Here is a 6,170-nt window from a genome sequence, read left to right on the forward strand (position 1 = left end):
TACACACGAGGAGCAAGGCTTGCAACATACATAACAGAAATCCTCAATAGTCTTCATATATAAAATCTCTTGCAAGTCATTAAGAAAGAAAGTCAATATTTGCAACAGCATGGATGGAACTGGAGAGCATTATGCTAAGTGAAATAAGCCAGTCAGAGAAAGATAAATATCACGTGATCTCACTCATTTATGGAATATAATGAACAACATAAACTGATGAACAAAAACAGGTCCAGAGACACAGAAGCATCGATCAGGCTGTCAAACCTCAGAGGGAAGGTAGGGGAGGGTGGGGGTAAGGAGGAGAGATCAACCAAAGGACTTATATGTGTGCATATAAGCCTAACCAATGGACACAGACAACAGGGGGGTGAGGGCATGAGTGAGGGGGGGTTGGGGGACGAAGACACATATGTAACACCTTAATCAATAAAGAAATTTAAAACAAGAAAAGAAAATGGCCAAAGGACACAAACATGCAATTCAGGAAAGAAAAATTAAACATTCACACTTAAGCAACAACAAAAACATTGCCTTTCATTAATCTTATCAACAAAAATGAAAAAAAACTTTTATATTCTACAGTGTTGGTGAGAGTTTGGGGAAATACCATTCAGGGCATATAAATTGGCACAAACTTTCAGAGGGCAGTTCTGATAGCTGCAAACAGCAAACATTTGGGTGGCCCATTTAGTTGGGGAGCTGGCTCTCAGCTGGAAGGGGCTTTGCCCTCTGCATGCACTGCTCTGAGAGCGCTGGGAGGGTCATCAAGCCTGATGGTTCTGAAAATACCCACACAGGAACAACATATCAATCTCCACTTTTAGCAGACTCCCACTGCACACATAAGGGGCTTTCCCCTGCACCCTTCCCAACATTAGGAGAGCTATCACAGTGGGGAAGGTAGAAATCATGAAACTGCACTCTGCCCACCTTGATCAAGACAATGAATCAAAGACAATCAAGTATGACCACCTGAAGGAGGAGGAAAACATCCAAACTTTGGCTCAGTGACTGGGTACAAGCACAGAGCAGATGGAAGCTGCATTCTAGTCACACCCCGGGTGATCCTTAAGAAAGAGTGGGGCCTGGCTGGTGTGGCTCAGTGGATGAGCGCCAATCTATGAATCAGAAGGTCAGTTTGATTCCCGGTCATGGCACATGCCCAGGTTGCAGGCTCAATCTCCAGTGTTGGTCCTTGATCAATGATTCTCTCTCATCATTGATGTTTCTCTCCCTCTCCCTTCCTCTCTGAAATCAATAAAAAATATTTTAAACAAAAAGAAACAGTGGGAAGGGAAGATCTTCCTAAAGGACAGAACTATGGGTGGTACACCTCATTATCCACTTTGTGGGGAAGGAGAAGTGGCTCTGGGTGGGAATACCTATCTATCTAGCTACCTATCTCAGTTGAATGATAGCTCCCCCTGACAAAAATGTCTTTGCCAATGTAATTCAAGTAAAGAGGTTGAGATGGGATCATCCTGGATTAGGCAGGTGGGCCCTAAATCCAGTAAGTGTCCTTATAAGAGATAGAAGAGGAGAAGCCACAGACACAGAGAAGCCATGTGAAGGTGGAGGCAGAGATTCAAGTTATTCAGCTACAAGCCCGGGGACCTCTAGGGCCACCAGAAGTTGGAAGGAGCAAGCAAGAGTCCTCCCCAGAGTTTCTGGAGGGAGCATGGCCCTGCAGGCACCTTGATTTCAGACTTCCAGAAATAGGAGAGGATGAACTTCTGTTGTTTCAAGCCACCCAGTTTGTGGTAATATGTTATAGCAACTCTGTAATATATATTACAGGTACATATATAAATAAAACACAGATATCTGTATATGTATTTATAATAATGAAAGCATAATATGCTAATTAGAGCAAGCAGCTGAACGACCTTCCAGACGTCATTTCGGACATTCTTCCAGATGAAGCCACGGGGGCGAGGGGTGAGGCAGAGGTGGTTAGGGGCGATCAGGCAGGCAAGCAGGCAAGCAGTTAGGGGCTATCAGGCAGTCAGGTGAGTGGTTAGGGGCGATCAGGCAGGCAGAGGGGTTAGGGGAGATCAGGCACACAGGCGAGTGGTTAGGGGTGATGAGGCAGGCAGGCAGAGTGGTTAGGGGCAATCAGGCAGGCAGGCAGGTGAGCGGTTAGGAGCCAGTGGTCCTGGATTGCAAGAGGGTGCAGGCTGGGCTGAGGGACCGCCCCTTTCCATGCACAAATTTCGTACACCGGGCCTCTAGTATATATATAATATGTTATATATTAACTAGAGGCCTGATGCATGAAATTCGTGCAAGGTGCTTGGCCCTCACAGCCCCAGCTGGTCATCTGGATGTTCGTTCTGCTGTTTGACCACCCAGTCTAATTAGCATATTACATTTTTATTATTGTAGACTAGTGGCCTGGTGTACAAAATTCGTGCATGGAGCGGGGTTCCCTTAGCCCAGCCTGCACCCTCTCCAATTGGGGAACCCTTGGGGGATTGGGCCTAAACTGGCAGTTGGACATCCCTCTTGCAATCTGGGACCACTGGCTCCTAATCACTCACCTGCCTGCCTGCCTGATTGCCCCTAACTGCCTCTGCCTGCCTGCCTGATTGCCCCTAACCCCTCTGCCTGCCTGCCTAATCTCCCCTAACTGCCTCTGCCTGCCTGCTTGATTGCCCCCAACTGCCCTCCCCTGCCAGCCTGATCTTGTCCCTAACTGCCCTCCCCTTGCTTTCCTGGTTGCCCCAAACTGCACTCCTCTGCTGGCCTGATCTGCCCCCAATGGCCCTCCCCTGCCAGCCTGATCTTGTCCCCAACTGCCTTCCTCTGCTGGCCAATTTGGTTCTGATTGGTCAGTTTCTATGTCAGTCAGCATCAAAGCTCTGCCTCCTAGGCAGCCATTGGCTCCTCACAGTTGACCCAGATTTGGTTCTGATTGGTCAGTTTCTATGCCAGTCAGCATCTCTGGGCCTATCAACGGGGCCTGATCAGAAAGGTGGGGCTGATCAGCAGCTCCGGTGTAGGCCTGGAGAAAAATGGAGGTGGGGCTGCTGGCCAGACTGGGGGAGAAAGAGAGAGGCAAGTGCTGATCAAAAGTTGCCACAGAGGCAAGGGATCAGTCCCTGCTTCTCTCTTCAGGCCTCTCTCTGGCCCTGATTCACAGCCCCCTCAGCAGTCAGTGCGTGGGCACCCAGCCTGCAGTGGAAGCAGTCAGTGCTGAGTCGCTGACTGCAGGACTGATTTCCAGGTTGGTCCAGCCTCTGTCATGACCAGTCCTTATGACCCAGGTTTTTTTATATATTAGGATATTATATTAACACATACATTTAGATAGATAGATAGATGATAGATAGATAGATAGATAGATAGATAGATAGAGCCCAATGTCTTGGTCATTTGGTTAGGAACCTGAAGAGAAAGGACTGGAATATTCAGGACCAGGAAGAGGTCTGGAGGGGAGGCTTGTGGATGGATAGCTAGTAGTGGGCATGAAGTATGAAGATTCTTGAATCATGAGCCACTACTGAGCCGAAAGCATCCACCAAGACAAGTTGACTTGGCTAGTTCATATTAGCCATCCTTTGTCATGAGCAATCCCAAACTGTCCTGGTGGGCCCATGCATCAGTGTTCCCGGAAGCCCAAATGGCGGCTCAAGAGTAAATACTCCCACTTACCAAGGCTGAACCATCTACTGCTGTCTCTGGATGTCCAACTTGCCAGCAAACAGGGACCAATGCTGAGCCTCTGGTGAAACACTGTTGCTTGAAGATACTGGGCCCTTTCCATGCAGAAATGGCAGGCAGTGTGTCCTTGGTGGAATAGATGTGATAAATAATTCATTAGATCATCTGGCCAGCATGGCTCAGCAGTTGAGTGTCAACCTATGAACCAGGAGGCCACGGTTCAAATGCTGGTCAGGGCACATGCCCCGGCTGCAGGCTCAATCCCCAGTGGGGGGCGTGCAGGAGGCAGCTGATCAATGATTCTCTATCATCATTGATGTTTCTCTTGCTCTCCTCCCTTCTGCTCTGACATAAATAAAAGACATATTTAAAAAATAATAATCCATTAGATCTACATGTGATGTTATAGGACAATCTCTAAGGTATATTGTGTAAAAAGCAAGGTGCAGCACAGTGAATAGAGTCTGCTAAGCTTTTTCTGCTGCAAAACAAAACAAGGATATCTGTTCCTACATGCTTCTATCTGCATGTAATTGCTTTGGAAGGATATATAAAAATCTCGTTAATGATCTAGGGAGGAGGATTAGAAGTTAAGTTTAAGAGGGATATTTTTAAAAATATATGTCTTATTGATTTCAGAGAGGAAGGGAGAGGGAGAGAAAGATAGAAACATCCATGATGAGGGAGAATCATTGATCGGTTGCCAGGGAGACTTACTTTTTATTGTATACCATTGTGCATTATGTGAATTCTGTTTTTACCTTGTGCACATGTCAGTTCTAAAGTAAATATTATAAAACCACCTTTGCTTTAAAGGAGAGAGAAAATGGGAAGAACCCAGATGAACAGGACAGGGAAGGGTAGCCAGTACTGAGGGCATCAGGAGATGGGGCCAAAGACAAGGGGACAGATGGGCTTTGGGTGGAAAAGCACAGGCCTGCTGGTGATGGGAGGGAGGGCAGAGAGGTGGGACAGGACACCCGGGGCAAGTGTTGGGTACCAGGAAGATGGGCGAGTCCACTACTCTTGCTTTTCTCTGGAAAGTGAAGAGCAAGGTCGTCTGCTGAGGGAGGCAAGGAGAAGGCAGCAGAATCCTGGGGATGAAGGGAAAGCAGGGGGTATGAAACAGCCCTTGGGATTCTCTCTGTTTGGGGAGAGAAGGAGGGAGGGAATGGGATCAATGAGAGTCTTCAATTTGATTGGTAATGTTTCTAAGGTGGGTGCTGGGTATACAAGACTTTGCTATATCCTTCATTATCCCTTTTAAATTGTCTGACATCAAAATCATTAGGGCCCAGCCAGTGTGGCTCAGTGATTGAGCATTGACCTATGAACGAGGAGGTCAGGGTTTGATTCCCGGGCAGGGCACATGCCCGGGTTGTGGGCTTGATCCCCAATGTGGGGTGGGCAGGAGGTAGCCGATCCATGATTCTCTCATTGTTGATGTTTTTATCTCCATCTCTCTCTCTCACTCTCCCTTCCTCTTTGAAATCAATAAAAATACATTTTAAGAAATATTTAGGAGGCTGGGAGATGGAGTTAACCAGAGAAGAGCAGGGTCTTGAGGGCCTGCCTGAGATGGGAGAGTGCAAATGTACGGTGCACTCAATCTGCCCTGCTGCGTAACCTTCTAGGTGTAGGGTAGGCTTCTAGGTGCAGGCTCAGGGAAATCAGACAGAAAAGTTCTCCTTGGCAAGAGGTGTTCATACACTCCAGGCTTCTATTAATCCAGAATAGGTTGTGCGAGGGAGAGGCAATGGAAGACAGAGGCATTTGAATGGGAGAGAGAGGAAGGGAGGCATGCAAGGGGTGAAGGGCTGTTGGAGGTGGGAAATTCTAACACTGGAAGGCCTTATAGAAACCCAGGAAGGGGCCACTCCTCTGATGTCAGGGCACCTTGCTCTGGGAAGCCAGGAACCAGTAGGTTCAGGGGGAAATATGGCAAACAACTGGCATTTTCACCCCACTCCACCCCTTGTTGTCTCCCAGCCAGTGCTAGATGTTTGGTGTGTGTCCTTCTATAACTTTAAAAAATATGTTTGCTGCCCTGGCTGGTTTCACTCAGTGGCTAGACTAGAGCGATGGCCCTCTGATGGAAGACTGACGTGTTCAATTCCCGGTCAAGGGCGCGTATCTTGGTTGCAGGTTCAATCTCTGACCCCAGTTGAGGCACGTTTGGGAAGCAACCAATCGATGTGTGTCCCTCACATCAATGCCTCTCTCTCTCTCTCTCTCTCTCTCTCTCTCTCTCTCTCTCTCTCTCCGCTTTCCTCTCACCCGCTCTGTCTGAAAATCAATGGGGAAAATATCCTCAGGTGTGGATTAAAAAAATAATGTTTGTTTACATATATGTATCCACAAACAGCATACAGGACTTGTAGGGGGATTTTTCATTTACAAATTGTAGCTTACTGTCTCATTTTTCGCCTTCCTTTCCAGTCACCACAATGAGATAGGCAGGCTACTCCCTAGGCCCAGCTGGCAGGAAGCCAGGAACCCGTTAA

This window comes from Myotis nattereri, assembly GCF_964212035.1.
Source record: "Myotis nattereri genome assembly, chromosome: X".
Classification (NCBI taxonomy): Eukaryota; Metazoa; Chordata; class Mammalia; order Chiroptera; family Vespertilionidae; genus Myotis; species Myotis nattereri.